Source organism: Delphinapterus leucas, chromosome X (assembly GCF_059928025.1).
Source record: "Delphinapterus leucas isolate spDelLeu-1000000601 "Yukka" chromosome X, BTC_Dleu_Yukka2, whole genome shotgun sequence".
NCBI classification, from domain to species: Eukaryota; Metazoa; Chordata; class Mammalia; order Artiodactyla; family Monodontidae; genus Delphinapterus; species Delphinapterus leucas.
This window is the reverse complement of record NC_143150.1, coordinates 44,431,239-44,446,849: the sequence shown is the minus strand read 5'-3', so window position 1 is coordinate 44,446,849 and position 15,611 is coordinate 44,431,239. Positions and strand designations below refer to the sequence as shown.

Sequence of the window (15,611 nt, the reverse complement as noted above, 5' to 3'; positions counted from 1 at the left end):
CATTTACATCATATGGGAACATACCCACCAGCAGTAGATGCCAGTGTGATATCGTAACAAGAAAACAATGTGGCTGTTTACGTAAAAACCCATCTCACAATACTTTCAAAGACTATAGTTAGAATTATTTGGGGGGGGTGTGGCAAAAAAATAGTTACAATCAGTGGATGACAAGAGCCAAGCTAGGACCACTTCAATTCTCCCTGTCTAATAATTTTTAAAGCCTTGAAACACATTTATTTAATTTTTAAATGGTCTTCACGCGGATGCGATTTTCAAACTGTACCAGAGAATCATACCATCACAATTGACATAGTTTATGAGCAAAAACCCTGTTAGGAATCCCTGCCTTCTCGCCCCTTTCCATCCTTTGGCCTCAAAAGAAATTTTCACGGTGGATATAATTTTCTGTTTCTAGGCTGTGGTAGTCCCCAAGAATGAGCTCATCACCTAGAGCTGTTAAAATTTACACTGTGCTGGGGGAAGGGAGCACACTGAGTACTCTGACAGGGAGCACTATCTACAATTGTTTCTCTTCTTTCCCATTGCTTGACACTGACAGTAAAGTCACTTCTAGTTAATTAACGAGCTTCTTAAAGGAACAAAGAAAAACATGTTTCGATTACCATTTCTATAAAGGCACAGCAATATCTCATAAGTTCTCTTGGATAATGTTACCAGATTAAGTCAATTTTACTTTCTGAAAGTAAATTCACATAGGATCTCTACTTGAGTTGTACATATTTGTGTTTGAACCCAAAGCATTTGAGTATTTGTGTTTAATTTAGCAGCATCACAAATGTCTGTTATTCTCCTTTCCCATTTCTCTGTGTTAAACAAAGCCACTAGCACTGACCTCCAAAACGTCCACCCCAAAACAGAAATATAAAAGAAGTAAAAGTTGTTCCCGGTAAACCTTGCCAAACAACATTCAAGAAAAATAGCTTATCAGCCTGCCTCACCTAAACAGACACAGCACCTGATACATGCAGTGCCTAAACTGCCTAGCTCATATAAGCTGTGTTCATACAGGTGTTTACCCATAGCCTTAGCGTCCCTTCCCCAATGTATGTTAGAAAGAGCTGACGGGCACCCACTGGTGTAACTAAATATATTTTTAAATCCTAAAATAACTCCTGGTAATCATCGCAGGGAAAGAATAAATGATACAACCTTTAGTTCTGACAGGAGAATATCTGACCCTTCCCAAGTAAAGTTAAAATTAGGACTCCAGGGTTTGCCTTTTGGTGAAAGAAGTTGACCTCAATCACCATTAGTGGATTTGTCCATTACAGAAGCTACAGTTGGGACAGACATCAGGCCTTGATGTCGGATTCCATCCAGTGATTGTATACAGATGCTTCCTAAATGCATCTTGAGGTTTCATAATAGGCTCTACGGTAAACACGTGGCTCCATTTTCATACCCTGCATTTACATGTGTCCTATAAATAATTTTCCAAAATTATCCAAGTAACAGCAATGTGCCCAAACAGAGTCACTCCAAAAAATCACTACTTCCTTCAACAGGCTTAGAACTACAAACACAGTCTGTTATCCTTACTAGTATATTCAAATTTAACCATGGTGCAAAATTTGGTCTGTTGTATTTTCTTCAGGTTATTTATGTAGCCATGCCACGTTGCAGGGTGCCGGGAAAATAATCCCACTGCTTGTATAGCATTAAGTTTGCCTAAGCCAGCAAACGCGCAATATCACATCAAATCTCTTTTGGATATACAGACAGATCTTCCGTTTTCTGCACCAATCAGCAAAAGAGGTGTTTGTAAAACTGCAATAAAAAAAAAAAAACTAAAGTATATTGTATATTCTCCTTTCCCTTTCTCTGTCCTTTCTAGGAAGATGCAAACAAAATATAAATGCAGTAATATCTAATTCAGATTCTGCTCACTTTTAACTTTTGGAATTCCGTAAAGAGCCATAAAGTCTGCAATATTTCTCTTTAGAGAAAAAGAGCCATAAAGTCTGCAATATTTCTCTTTAGAGTGTTTAAAATTAAAAGAAGGAAACGTTTTCAACTAACGTCTAGCATTTTATACCACCTTTTATATACACAAATACTTCACTTATTAAGGATAAGTTTATATTTATACCTTAAAATGAATCCGAGGGCCTTACCTGGCTTCAGCTTGGATTAGTTCTAATTACTGGTAGTACTGGAAATTATTTAAATGGCACTTTAAAGAGGTCCTCTATGATCTCAACTTTTCAGTAACTGAGGATGGCTTTCCAGTTAGTCTGAATAAGGAAGACTGAATTATTCTTAATTTTCTTTGGAGACTCTTGTGGGTGATCAAAACACAAAGTCTGGAGCCAGGGTGCCTGGGAGTAAACCCTGGTTTGGCACCTATAGGTTCGGTTACCTCTTAGGCAAGTGACTTAACACATCTGTGCTTCCACATTCTCATCTTTGAAAACTGGAATAATAATCATAGTACCTAGTTTACAGAATTGCCAGTATTAAAGGGGTTGACGTTTTAAAGTGCCTGACACATAGTAATCATTATATACATTTGTTTTCAAATTAACAGCTAAAATTCACTTATTGAGTTTGCTTTAATTTCTCTTAGACTTGCATGAAATTACAGCAACAAAGCTTACCTGTACCCACCGCTTAGGTTTTTGAAGTGGTCCCTAAAATATGGCAATGGTTATGGATTTAGGGAGGAACTAGTCCATTGCTATGTGTTAATTTATGTGTTGAATTTCACGTATTATTAGGAAAAAGAATTAGCACACGAAAGAAGCACATTAGCACATTAAAAGGGGGTTGGGGCAGGTGAAGCCAGCTTGTGTTCTGAGGAAGATCATCCGGAGGCACCACCATCAACGGGAAGCCCAGGAATGTGGGCAATCTCAGATCTCCAGGTCTCGTGAAGAGAACGGCCTCCTGAAACATGCAGCCGGGACAACCCTACTGTCACTATCCTACACTCAGGAGGCTGGCCCAGCTTTTGAGCACCGTGGGCTCCTAAGGCTATGGTCACGCGGATGCGGCCATCAAGTGGCGGGCCCTGACAGTTACGTGGCAGGCCCAGACCTACCGGCCATGTCAGCACCATGAGCCCTTAAACCCTGAGCTCGTGTAGTCTCTCTGGACCTATTGTCACTATGATCACGTGGTAGATCCAGCTTTTCAAGTCGCTAGAGCATGGCAGACTCCTAAACCTTGCCCATCATGTGGATTAATCCTGTCATGTGGCCCTCACTAGCTAGTGGCATGTGGAAGCCTCAGCCCTCCAAGTCACAAAGGTGACCTGCTTCTGAGAGTCGTATGGATGCTATGGTCGGTCACATATCCCCCTTGGTCACACATCAGGCTCAGCCATCTCTATCTCGTGAAGATTTTTTTTCCCTACACATACACTGTGACATATACAATGGAATGAACCTCATGCACACTCCTGAACACCCAACTGTCTGTTAATACAGAAGCAGCATCCATGAAATTAATAAAAATAATACAAGGCTGCTCAAAATAACTAGGTAGCTTTATATGTACCACGAATGAAATGGTCAGATTAAAAATGACTGAAATAAACAAGGAAAACAAATTACCTTCAAGTTCCCATTAATCACTCCTCTACTCCTCCCAGCTCCCTCCTATCCCCATGCAACCCCAGCACTCACTTCTGAGACCACTAGCGGTTCATCTCAGATGGGGTGGAGGATGCCTGCATGATGTCCTGCTGCTGCTGGGAGAGGGGGTGCATGGAGCTGGAGGTGGGTGTAGGCAGTGGGATGGAGAACACACTCTGGGTCTCACTGGGGTCGGCATCCCTCACAAACAGCTCGTCATTCACGATGCACAGACTGAAGGAAAACTGGGCCCTCAGACAACTGGTGGATGGACACCCACACCCTCAATACTGACTCTGCTCCCACTGGCACTCAGCAACCAGATTCCTTCCACATCCCTCCTGTGTCTGTCTCCCAGTTTCCTTGACTGGTGCCTCTACCCCTAACCACAGAGCCCACCTTTGGAGGGACTGTCTACCACCTTCACTCGATTTATAGGTTTATCCCCAACCCACGAGCAATTTCACATTTACCCTTTACGACAGCCAAAGGGCTGGACGCTCTGATGCCCATTCTCAGAAGAAGACACTGAGTCACACAGAGGTCATGTGAATTGACCACGATCACACAGGGAGTGAGTGTTGTGTCAAGGAGAGAACCCATAGGATGATTCCAGAGCCCACGCTCTTCCTAACCACTAGGCTGCACTGCTCCTGGGATCTCCCTGCTGGCTTTCCACAATGCCGAGTAAACCTAAGGTCTTTGCCACCACATTCCCACGCCCCTGAGTCCAGGCGGGGATGGGCATTCCCGCCCACAACAGGGCTCTCACGTGGCGTAGCGGGCAGGGGTAGCAATGAAGGTTCAGGTGAAGCCACGCACACAGCCCTGAGAACTTCCTTCCACTTTAACAGCAAACAAACAACAATACCCCTTAGAGCCACACATGCTGTACATGCTCACATGGCGGTCCCCAGCCAGGGTGTGACTGGACGCTTATGCTGAGAGGGCAGTTGTTCAGGGGGGCCAGGGTGTCAGGAATGGGGAGGGCAACTATAGGAGCAGTCTGCGCCCAGTGACAGGGCCCCTGACAACCACTGCACAAGTTCACGGGATGCATTTTTCACAGCCTCCCAAGAGGTGGATACTACTACCCCATTTTGCAAATGAGGAAACTGAGAGGTTCAGTAACAGCCCAAGTTCTCAGAGTAAGTATCTGGGTTGAGAGCCACCAAACGCCACAGCCTGTGTCCCCAACACCCAGGGTGTGCAGGGCAGACAGGCATGGACACAGCTCAGACCTGGATTGTCTGTGGGAAGACTGAGGGCAAGAGAACACAGTGGGGAAGGGGAGGGGAGGGGAGAGGAGGGCAGGTGGGGAGGGGAGGGGTGGAGTACAGGGAAGGGAAGGGACAGGAGGGGGAGGGCAAAGGAAGAGAAGAGAGGGGAAGGGAAGGGAAGGGGTCAGGGAAGTTAGGTGGTTCTGGGAGTGAGCCTGGCCAGGGGGAGGCAGCAGTGGGGCATCTGGGGAGGGGGTCTACACACACTCCCCTGCCTTGAACACCCCGCAGACGGAGAAGCAGAGCATCATTTTCTGAAAGGGAAGAGCCCAGGCACCCAGTCACCACCTCCACCTCCCACCCACCTGCGGCTTCCTGGGCCCGCCCAAGGGAGGAAGCAGGCGTTCACCGTCTAGAACCGCGTGTCCGCCACAAAGGAGCTGAAGGCATGCTGAGTCTTGGGCAACACACAGACAGTGTGCACAATGACACGTTTTGTGTGCTTCAGCAGCTGGACCCGCAGGTCTGTGAGGGGAGGGGAAGCGAGCGAAGGTCAGGGGCTGCCACGTCCTGGGCCCTATGATTGACCCCTTCACCGCCCTTTCCCACCCAGTCTTCCCATCACACACTCACAGGGGTCCTTGAGCTTCTTCATATTCCTGCTGTCCTTGAAATACTCGCACAAGCTGCTTCTAGGAGACAAAGAGCAACAGTGGGTGGTGGGTGTTTGCAGGAGCTGGCCTGTGTCTGCTGGGGGGCCACACGGCCCGGGAGCAGAGGCTGTGCTGTGATACTGATGGGGCTGGGTCCTCGGGGTGGAAGGGAATCGTCAGGGAGAAGCAGGCCTCCTCGTGATAAGCACCCGCGAGAACCTGTCTGTCTCCATAGTCATGGATCAAGTAGTACCTAAGGAGGAGCAATGAAGACAGTCTATCTCTGTGGTCTGGACCTCAAATGAGACTTGAAAACTCCCCTGAGCAGACCTGTGCTTAGGTGGCCTCACCTGTCCTAGCCCTCCCCCCCTTGCTCAGCTTCCCTGAGGTACTTACTGCTTCAGGAATTGCAGGACTAGGCTCTTCAGCTCATCAGATACAAAGTAGCTTCCCTGGAATCAAATGGCACTTGAGACTATGCAGTAGATAAAGCCTCCCTGCAAAACCCCAAATGTTGTTTGATCCTCTTCCTCACCTTGCAGGGCTTTACTATGTAGGGAGTGTCAACGTCAACGGTCACTGGTGACGGTAACTCCTGGCCATCCTGGAGAAGGGAATAGGAAGTCAGGAGTGGAGACCGGGGGAGTGGCCCTGGATGATTTGGGAAAAGGATGGGCCCAGGAGGGTGAGAGTCAGAGGTCAGGTGTGAAAGGGCCCTGGAAATTCCATGGGAAAGCTTACAGTGGATGTCTTCATCATGAGGTCCTAGAAGTCTCTAGTGTTATATTCAACTTGTGTGTGTGCGTGTGTGTATTTATGGGTATTTTTCCAGCAAGTATATCCATGTCATTTTCAGGAGTCCATGTCCCCCAAAATGGTTAAGGTTCTGATGCTAATATGTGATCTAGGCAAGACCCAAAGGGCTTGAGGGCAGGTGCAGAGGCCACCGACATTCGAAAGAGACAATGATTTTCGTAGGCACTTACCAGGCGTAACAACTTCGGGAAACATTCTCTGATGGCCCTGTCCAAAACCAAAAATAGAGAACAGGTGGTTGATAGTTCAAGGTTGCAATGCTTCCTTTGAGTTAAAACAGTAATACCATAAACAGAGATCAGTGTGTTCTGGCCAATCCAGCAGCACCCTTTGCCCACCTCTGCTCCTGATTTTAGGGGTTTTCAGTCCACTTGCCTGTTGAGCACTGAGCATCTGTCATCTTACTGTCTGAAAGGCACTGTCTCCTCATCTCTCTCAGTACCTTCACTTTAATATTCCTTCCCTCCCTCCCTTCCTCTCCTTCGCCTAGGTAGCTCCCACCCAGACTACTCGGACTCCCTTCTCCAGTGCCACAGGGACCAGCATTTCAAACCCATGCTGCAGGGCTTCCTTCTCCTCCCTTCCTTCCTCCAGGGCCCCACTGAAGGCTGTGGGGAGAAGAGGGGATGGAGTGGGAGCCCGGGGCTCTGTTACCTCACTGGGGGTCCAGCACTCTGGCCAGACCCCGACACACCCCAGGGATGGCCCAGGATGCTGGGCCCGCGAGGTGAGTGAGGTGGGGCTCAAGGAGGGAGATTGAGGGGATGAAGACAGAAAGGGAGTGAAGGTAGGAAGGGAGAGATGAGAGAGACATAGGGGCACAGAGACAGGGGAGAGAGAGACAACAAAGGGAAGGGAAAGAAGCTCTCCTGTGGTCGGGGTCAGGGAAGAAGAGAGAAGAAAGGGGAAACAGCACACCTGTTGTGGCTCTTCACCTGCCCCAGAATCGCCCAGACACAGCAGGTAGGAATGGAAAATATGCACAAGTTGGGCTTGGGACCCCCTGGATGCTGGCTGAAACTTTGTCACCTGTGTGAACTCAGCCAGATTTGGGCATGGGAAACCGAGCAGCCACGGGGTCACATCTTCCCCAGAAGGAGGAAAGGGTCAGGTCCCAGCTCAGTATGGGGCTGAGGATCCGTGGCCCCCTCTGATGATCACCGTCTTCTCTCCCGATGACCCCTGCACCTCTCCGAGTTGGTTCTTTATCTGAGGAATCATACCTGTCTCAGGCTGCCCAGGGCTCCTGTGAAGGACCAGGCGGGATGATGTGACATATGCAGGGAGGGATGGGAAGTGCCCCTGAGAAGCCTGTCCTTCTGTCTCCTCTACCACCTCTGCCCTCTGCCTTCCACTCCTGCTTCAGGAAGCCCTCTGATCACTGGCGGGGGCCCACGTCTGGCCCCTTGACTCAGGGAGCCCTGCTTTTTCCCAAGGAGGGTCCAGCTCCTGGCACTGGGCCAGCAGAATGGATGTCATGACAGCAGCCACCCATGGCCTCAGCCCTCAGAATGGCACAGGAAAGCCCCATGTCAACCTGGGTGAGGAGGGGGGATCCCTTTGGAGGAAGGGGAAGAGGGCCCCTCTCAGAATGGGGGAGGCAAACCCCATCTCAGCACGAAGAAGGAAGGCTTCTCTCAGCAAGAGGCCCTGGACTGGAGGACCCTTCTCAGTCCAGGGCACCAGCATCTGGATCAAGGCTGGTCGCTCCTGGTCCTGGTGAGGAGGAGAAGCCCTGCTTCCTGGGGCACACTCTTGGGAGGCCTTGCTGGAATATATCTGGGCGCAGAGAGCTGGCAACAGACCCCAGAGCGCCTGCAGAGGTGAGCAGGTCAGGGGAAGGAAACTCTTCACTGGTGATCCATACAGAGAGAGCAGAAGGTGGGGCCTGTGATCCTCCCAGAAGACCAGGGCTGCCACCTTTGGCAAAGGGGCACTGTCACAGATAGTCTAGGCTCCCATGGGTGAAGGTCACCAAGAAGGGTGACAGGGTGTTCACACTGACCTTACATAGGTGGACTGGTCTGGGAAGGTATCACACAATGGGTTCCCTTGCAGCCACAGCTCTTCAAGCTTCAGCCCTTGCATCTTGCTCAACTCCCACACAGAGGTCAGCTGAGAAATATGGCGTGGAAGTGGGAAAGGAATCCCAGGGAAAGAGGGACATCTGGATCCCTGCACCCCCAGACCCCTCCCTCCCACAAAGGTACCTTCACCTGCCTCCTGTCATCACTCTGATGGTCACTAACATGCCCGCCCCCCCACTCTCAACCCAACTTTGACCTGGCTCCCTCTTCTCACCTCATTTTTGGAGAGGTTCAGGATCTTGACTGTGGGGGCCATCTGTATAATGTCAGACAGGCCATTCAGCTGGTACAGTTTGTTGCTGCTCAAGTTCAAGGACAACAGCTTTGGGGCAAGAAGAGGTAGAGTGAAGGTTACTATCTAGGACCTTGGAGACAAATCTGCCGTCCACCCCATCTCTTCCACCCCCTACCCTAATACCAGCACTGGGCCTACAGCCTCACGTCAGGGAAATACTTTTCGATGACCTGCAGGGTGGCAGCCATGCAGCTTCTTCGATTCAGAAATATATCAATATCATAGCCCACCAAGTCTTCAGGAAGGAGAGGTGAGGGAATAGGATGGCTGAGTGGGGTGTGGGGCCAGCACCAGCCCCTCCCCACGTTACCATCCCTAAGTCTCCCTCCAGGAAGACCCCTCTGCCCTTGCCCGCCCTAGAATTACTGCTGTCAGCCGTACCTGGGTCAAGGCGGAGCCTCCGGAGGTCAAGAGCTTGCTGGGAGACATCAAGTCGTTTGCTCAAGGTCAGCTGCGGAGTGAGAGATGGAGAGAGCCGCTCTGAGGCTGTGGTGGTGGCAGGGAAATCGGGGGCGAGGGGGACGGAGGACTGGAGGAAGGAGAGGTGGGTCTGAGCACTGGCACACAACATGCCTTGAATCTGCATTACCTTTAGCTGCTCCATTTCTTCTGGCTTCAACTTATCCCGCACAGAGTAGGAACAGAGGAGGGGCTGACAAAGACAGGTATCTGCAGGAAGAAGAGGTGGGGTAAGCACCAGGAACTCTAGTTCCAAAGAAGACAACCAGCCCCTGGCCTGTACTCCTTCCTCAGGATGAGGTATACGTAACGCCCTCAACACACACCTTTCGGCTCTCCTTGTCACGAATCTTGTAGCTGACATCCATCAATGCAGAGGCAGTGCTAGCTTCCTGGACAAAGAACCGAGCCCCATTTTGCATAAAGTGGAACTACAGGGATTGAATGCAACAGCAATAGTATCAGAAGCCAACAGACCCTGCTGAACCAGGTCTCTCTCTCCTTCTTCCCTGTGCACACGTCTGGGTTCGGCATCCTTTCTTACGTCCACTGGAGTGAAGGGGACACTGCAATGTCTCTGGATTGAGCTCATTAGCCATGTCCTGTCATACTTTATCCCATAAGGAATCTAAGGATGAAAAGGAGCGATGGGAGAGAGGACAGACAACAGGGAATTTAGGCTGGAGAACGAACCTTTTCCTGTTCTTTTCCGGCCTTCTACTAAGCTTTAAAGGGCTTTTAAAGAAGGGTCCACTGGCATGATTTCTTATGGGTGTGCATAATATGGATTTCCTAAATACTCTTTCTCTCCAGTCAAACTCTCTTCCAAATAATCAAGGTGTCAGAAATGATCTTCGTTTTATAAATTTCCAGGAGATCCTACCCAGTGCAGACACAGCTTGCCCCTGAGACAAGGTCTCCAGAGGCTCAACCCTCTTTTTTCTCAAGATTGCTTTGGCAATTTCGGGTCTTTTGTGGTTCCATATAAATTTTTGGATTCTTGGTTCTAGTTCTGTGAAAAATGGCATGGGTATATGATGGGGAATGCATTAGATCTCTAGATTACTTTGGGAAGTATGGACATTTTAACAATATTAATGCTTCCAATCCAACAGCATGGGATATCTTTCCATTTCTTTGTTCATCTTCAGTTTCCTGCATCAGTGTTTCATAGTTTTCAGATAGGGCTTTCACCTCCCTGGTTAGGTTTACTCCTAGGTGTCTCATTTTTTTCAATGTGATTTTAAATGGAGTTTAAAAAAATTTTCTGTTGGTGATATTTCACTATTAGTGTATAGAAATGCAACAGATTTCTGTATGTTAATCTTGGATCCTGAACGTTTGCTTAATTCATTCATTAGTTCTAATAGTTTTTGGGTGGAGGCTTTAGAACTTTCTATACAAAGTATCATGTCATCCACAAAGAGTAACGGTTTTACCTTGTCCTTTCCAGTGTGGGTACCTTTTATTTCTTTTTTCATCTGATTGCTGTGGTTAGGACTTCCAATACTATGTTAAATATAAGTGGTGAGAGTGGGCATCCTTACCTTGTTCCTGAATTTAGTGGAAAGTCTTTCAGCTTTTCGCCATTCACTATGATGTTGGCTGTGGGTTTGTCGTAAATGCCCTTATCATGTTGGGACATGTTCCCTCTATACACACTTTGTTGAGAGTTGTTGTCATGAATCGATGTTCAATTGTGTCAAAAGAGTTTCCTGTGTCTATTGAGATAATCATGTGATTTTTATCTTTCATTTTGTTGATGTGGTGTCTCACACTGATTGATTTGCAAATGTTGAATCATCCTTGTGACCCTGGAATAAATCCTACGTGATTTATGGTGTATGGTCCTTTTGATATATTGTTGGATTTGTTTTGCTAATATTTTGTCCAGGACCTTTTCATTTGTATTAATCGAAGATACTGCCCTCTCATTTCCTTTTTCTGTAGTGTCTTTGTCTGGCTTTGGTGTCAGGGTATTGGTGGCCTTGTTGCATTCTTATTTTATGATGTCTTTGAAATGCCATGTGTTATCATTTCAACAAAGCAACAACATATACAATTCATTTAACATGTTTATCTTTCTAAGTCAGAAATGCAGTAGCAAAATGGAGGTAACAACAAGTTATTAACTATTTTTATTATTAAGTTTTACATTATTTTCTCTGTTTTTGAAATGCAGTTTATCACTTCAACATGTAAGCAATAAGAAAAAATAATTGTAAAAAATTTTTTACTGAGTCTTTAAAATGTGTGTGTTATCATTTCAACAAGGAAACAATGTAAGCAACATTCATTACTTTTACATTCTTCTTTCTTACTAAGTCTTTAAACTACAATCTGTTTTCATTTCAACAATGAAAATGCAATCTGTTTTCATTTCAATAAGGAAACACTATACACAAAATACTAATTATTTTTTCCATTCTTTTCTGTTATCGTTGACATTTTCTATGTTACCATTTCAACATATAAACAGTAGGAACAACCTATTAGTTAACTTTATTTTCTCTCAATTAGTCTTTGGAATGCAATGTTTTATCATGTTGATATGTAAACATATAAACACGTAATTATTATAACATTTTTCTTACTAAGTCTTTGAAATACAATGCTATCATTCTAACACGTAAGTATATAAAGAATTTAATTTACATTCTTTTATCTTTACTGTCTTTGATATGGAGTATGTTATCATTTCATCATGTAAACAATACACGTAAATTATCAATTAGTTATTCTACATCCTTTGTTTCTTACTAACTCTTGGATACACAGAGTGCATTCAACACCTAGGGTACATCACATTTGAGATTAGCCAAATTTCTAGAGTTCAGAAGCCACATATGGTTAGTGGGCACCACACTGAGCAGTGCAACTCTAGTGGAGGGGCAGAGGGAGCAAATACATATGCAACAATGTGTACCATGAAGGAAATATACATGGTACCTTAAGCAAAAGCAGCCGCAGAATAAATCTACTTAAATGGGGAAGTAAGAGAAAACCTATCTGAGGAGGTGGCATTTAAGCCATGACCTGAGGCCTGAGCAGCTACCCAACAGCATAAAAAGGCCAATATCATTTGAGAAGACTATGTGAGGGGAAAAAGTGAGAAAAATACTGTGTTATGGGGGAATAAATAATTTCCCAAGTCTTCCAAGAAAGAGTAGAGAAACTGATAAATCATAGGAATGTCTACACTCTGAGTGAGATCAGGGACTTTATCTTTCTTAGCACCTGGAAAAGTACCTAAATCATAACAGATACTTGGTGAATGTGTGTGGAATAAGGAATAACTGAGCCAGGGGTCTGAGACCTGGGAAATCAGGCAGCAATATGCTGATGAAGATACCAGTAGGTAGTGGGCATAGTTTGTTTCCTTTTAGTTGCATACGGTTTCTCATAAGCCACCTGAGGAAATCAGAAATACAAGAAGTTTGCAGGTCCCTAGAGGGTAAAATTATTCAACAACTATGACCTCTAGGAAGAGTTTCAATTGATCTGACTTGTGTCAAGTGCCCATAAATGGATAAGTGAACCAATCAGTGTGGATAAGGAAATGATGTACCATGACTGGGTCAGCTTACGTCACATACCCAACACTGTGGATAGTAACCAGAAAATGTAGAGGGCAGTGGGCAAGAGATCCAGCGGACATTTCAAATTCCTCTATTTCCTTTTTAAAGTTCCTCTTTTATAGAGATCAGTTTACATATCCAGTGTTCCTAACCCCAGTTTCCTAGAACAGTAGAACTTTATATGTGTGTCTCTACAAACTTGGGTTTCAGGCAAAAAAAAAAAAAAAAAAAGTGACAGCTTTCATGGCCACACATCAGTGTTGAAACACCTCCCTGTGCTGTGGAAATCACTCTGAACAACTGACCCATTTCATGTCGGTCCGCTGTGCCCCGTGCAGCATCGCCTCCAACTGAGCCTGAACTTCAGCAAGTTTCTGTCGGTCCAAACGGTCATGAAAAATCCATTCCTCGTAGCAATGGACAGGGACAGGATAAATCACATACTTCAGCTTCATCAAAGAGGTCAAGTGCTGCAGAAGGCTCTTGAGTACAGGCATTGTAATGGGATTGAAGGCAAAGCTAAGGACATGGAGGTGGGTACAGTGGCTCAGGGCTGGGAGGACGGCAGAGAGAGTAGAATCAGTTATCATACAATTGTTTATCTCCAGATGTTGCAGGGTGCTTGAGACCTTCTCCAGCAGAGTCTGGAAGGGCTCATAAACTTCTGAGAAGATGTGGTTGTTACTGAGACTCAATACCCTTAGGTGGGTGGCCTGAGAGCTCTGGGACAGGACAGTGACATCTCTGTGAGAAAGGTGACAGTGAGGTAGATACAGTGAATCCAACTGAGGTGGCACAACTCTATAGAGAGAAAAATGTAAGGTTATTTCAGAAGAATGAGGGCAATGAGCCCCAAATTTTAGGTACCTAAGGCTCTAGAATAAACTACTGTGTACATGGTTTGCAATAAATGGTTAACAATGTGGACTTTGGGGTCAGACTTTATAGATTTGTGACCCTGAGAAAGTTACTTTACCATTACTTTACCACTCTGAGGTACAGGGTTTTAGTCTTGAAAACGTGCACAGCAGTCATTATTATACAGAACTGCAGGAAAGATTAAGTGAAGAAATTGCATGCACTTAGTATATACGACATAATCAGTGTTGGATCTGATTCACTTATTTGGGGAGGATGGGTCTGGGAAAGCAGCCAACTGAGGGTTTCCTTTGACTAGTACCCAGATGACAAGCTCTCCATTCAGGGTCTAAAGCTTGGGGAAAATACAGGAGCAAAATTATCTGGCAGTGTTAACTATTGGGGCCCATCCATGGGCACATGCATTAGTCCTATAGCTTAATGTTTCTCCATCTGAATGCCTCCCCTTCCTCTCTAGAGAGCTGTAAAGTCCAATAGGAGAAGGACTGAGTCTTTTTCACCAATATATTTACAGACTTCTTTTAGGGTCTGCCCACGGTCACTGAATGAATGAATGAATGAATGAGCACAGCTTCCTTTTCTAACCTCATCTGCTGCTCAACATAAGTACCCCTCTCTCCCCCGGCTATGTTCAAACTCCCAGCAGTGCCTATGCTGAGGCAAAGAGAGAAATGGGTTACAAGGAGCTTAGGAAGATCCAAGCATGGTCTCTTCTGTGTTAACAATGGGGTGATCAGGGAACCCAGGTTCCTCCCCACCCCCTCACCTGAGCAGTTTGTGCAGTTGATCTGTGAGGCAGAAGAAAGACAAGCTGAGCTCCTGGAGATCGTCCAGCCGCCCAAGGCAGAGGAGAAAGGATCTGAAGTTCCTTCTCTTAAAAGATTTCAAGGGGATGTTACACAGAGTAAGGCTTTTCAGGTGGATCACCTGAGCCAAAAGGTGATGACTTCACTCAGATTAGCCTGATCCATTTCCAGGTTCTCAATGCACCCAGATCCAGAAACTGCAGGATACTTTTGTGCCCAGACATTCTATCGATTTGCAAATCTCTGCAGCAGACGTGCAAGGACCCAACATTCTGCTGAATTTTACTACAAAGGAAAGAGAGGAATTGCTCTGTTCTCAAGGTACTATTGAGGGAAATATCCACTAGTAATTCCATGGGTTCCTGAGCTGACTGAGGCTCAGACCTGGAATTACCAATCCCGAGGCACGTGACTCTATGCTGAGCTTCTTCTATCTTAAGGACAGAGTGCTGAGAGTAAATGCATGACTGAAAACAGAAAGGGAATGTGGTCCCAATCTCAGAGCATACTGTCTCACAGTCCAGGTCACATCTTAAATCTAGGATCCTCAGTTTGGGCCCCCTGTAAGGAAAGGAAGAGACAGAACACATGAGAGACAGCTGATTTTAATATAACCCAGCAAGATCAATAATGAGAAGCAGGGACAGAACATTTTAACCCTGGTTTTCACTTCATCGCCATTCATCAAGAAGTTCTTTCCACACAAAGACAGCGTCTTTCATCCTTTCCCCACTCCCTCCTTCAGAAGACAATGCTGACCACCTAGCTGCCTTCCTCAAATTATTTCCTCCTGAGGAGCTTCAAGATGGCAGAAGAGTAAGACGTGGTGATCACCTTCTTCCCCACAAATACATCAGAAATACATCTACATGTGGAACAACTCCTACAGAACACCTACTGAATGCTGCCAGAAGTCCTCAGACCACCCAAAAGGCAACAAACTCCCCAAGAACCTGGGTAGGGTAAAAGAAAAAAACAGAGACAAAAGAATAGGGATGGGACCTGCACCAGTGGGGGTGAGCTGTGAAGGAGGAAAGGTTTCCACACACTAGGAAGCCCCTTTGTGGGCAGAGACTGCTGGTGGCGAGAGTGGGAGCTTCGGAGCCATGGAGGAGAGTGCAGCAACAGGGGTGCGGAGGGCAATGCGGAGAGATTTCCGCAGAGGGGATCAGTGCCAAACAGCGCTCACCAGCCTGAGAAGCTTGTCTGCTCACCCGTG

General features: G+C 46.3%; 2 pseudogenes; both read right to left on the bottom strand.

Annotated features, from left to right (window-relative positions):
* Positions 1–3,227: 3,227 nt before the first annotated feature.
* On the bottom strand, positions 3,228–10,774 carry LOC149744229 (nuclear RNA export factor 2-like; annotated as a pseudogene).
* Positions 10,775–12,994: 2,220 nt separating this feature from the next.
* LOC149744228 (leucine-rich repeat-containing protein 14-like) lies at positions 12,995–15,294 on the bottom strand (annotated as a pseudogene).
* Positions 15,295–15,611: the final 317 nt, after the last annotated feature.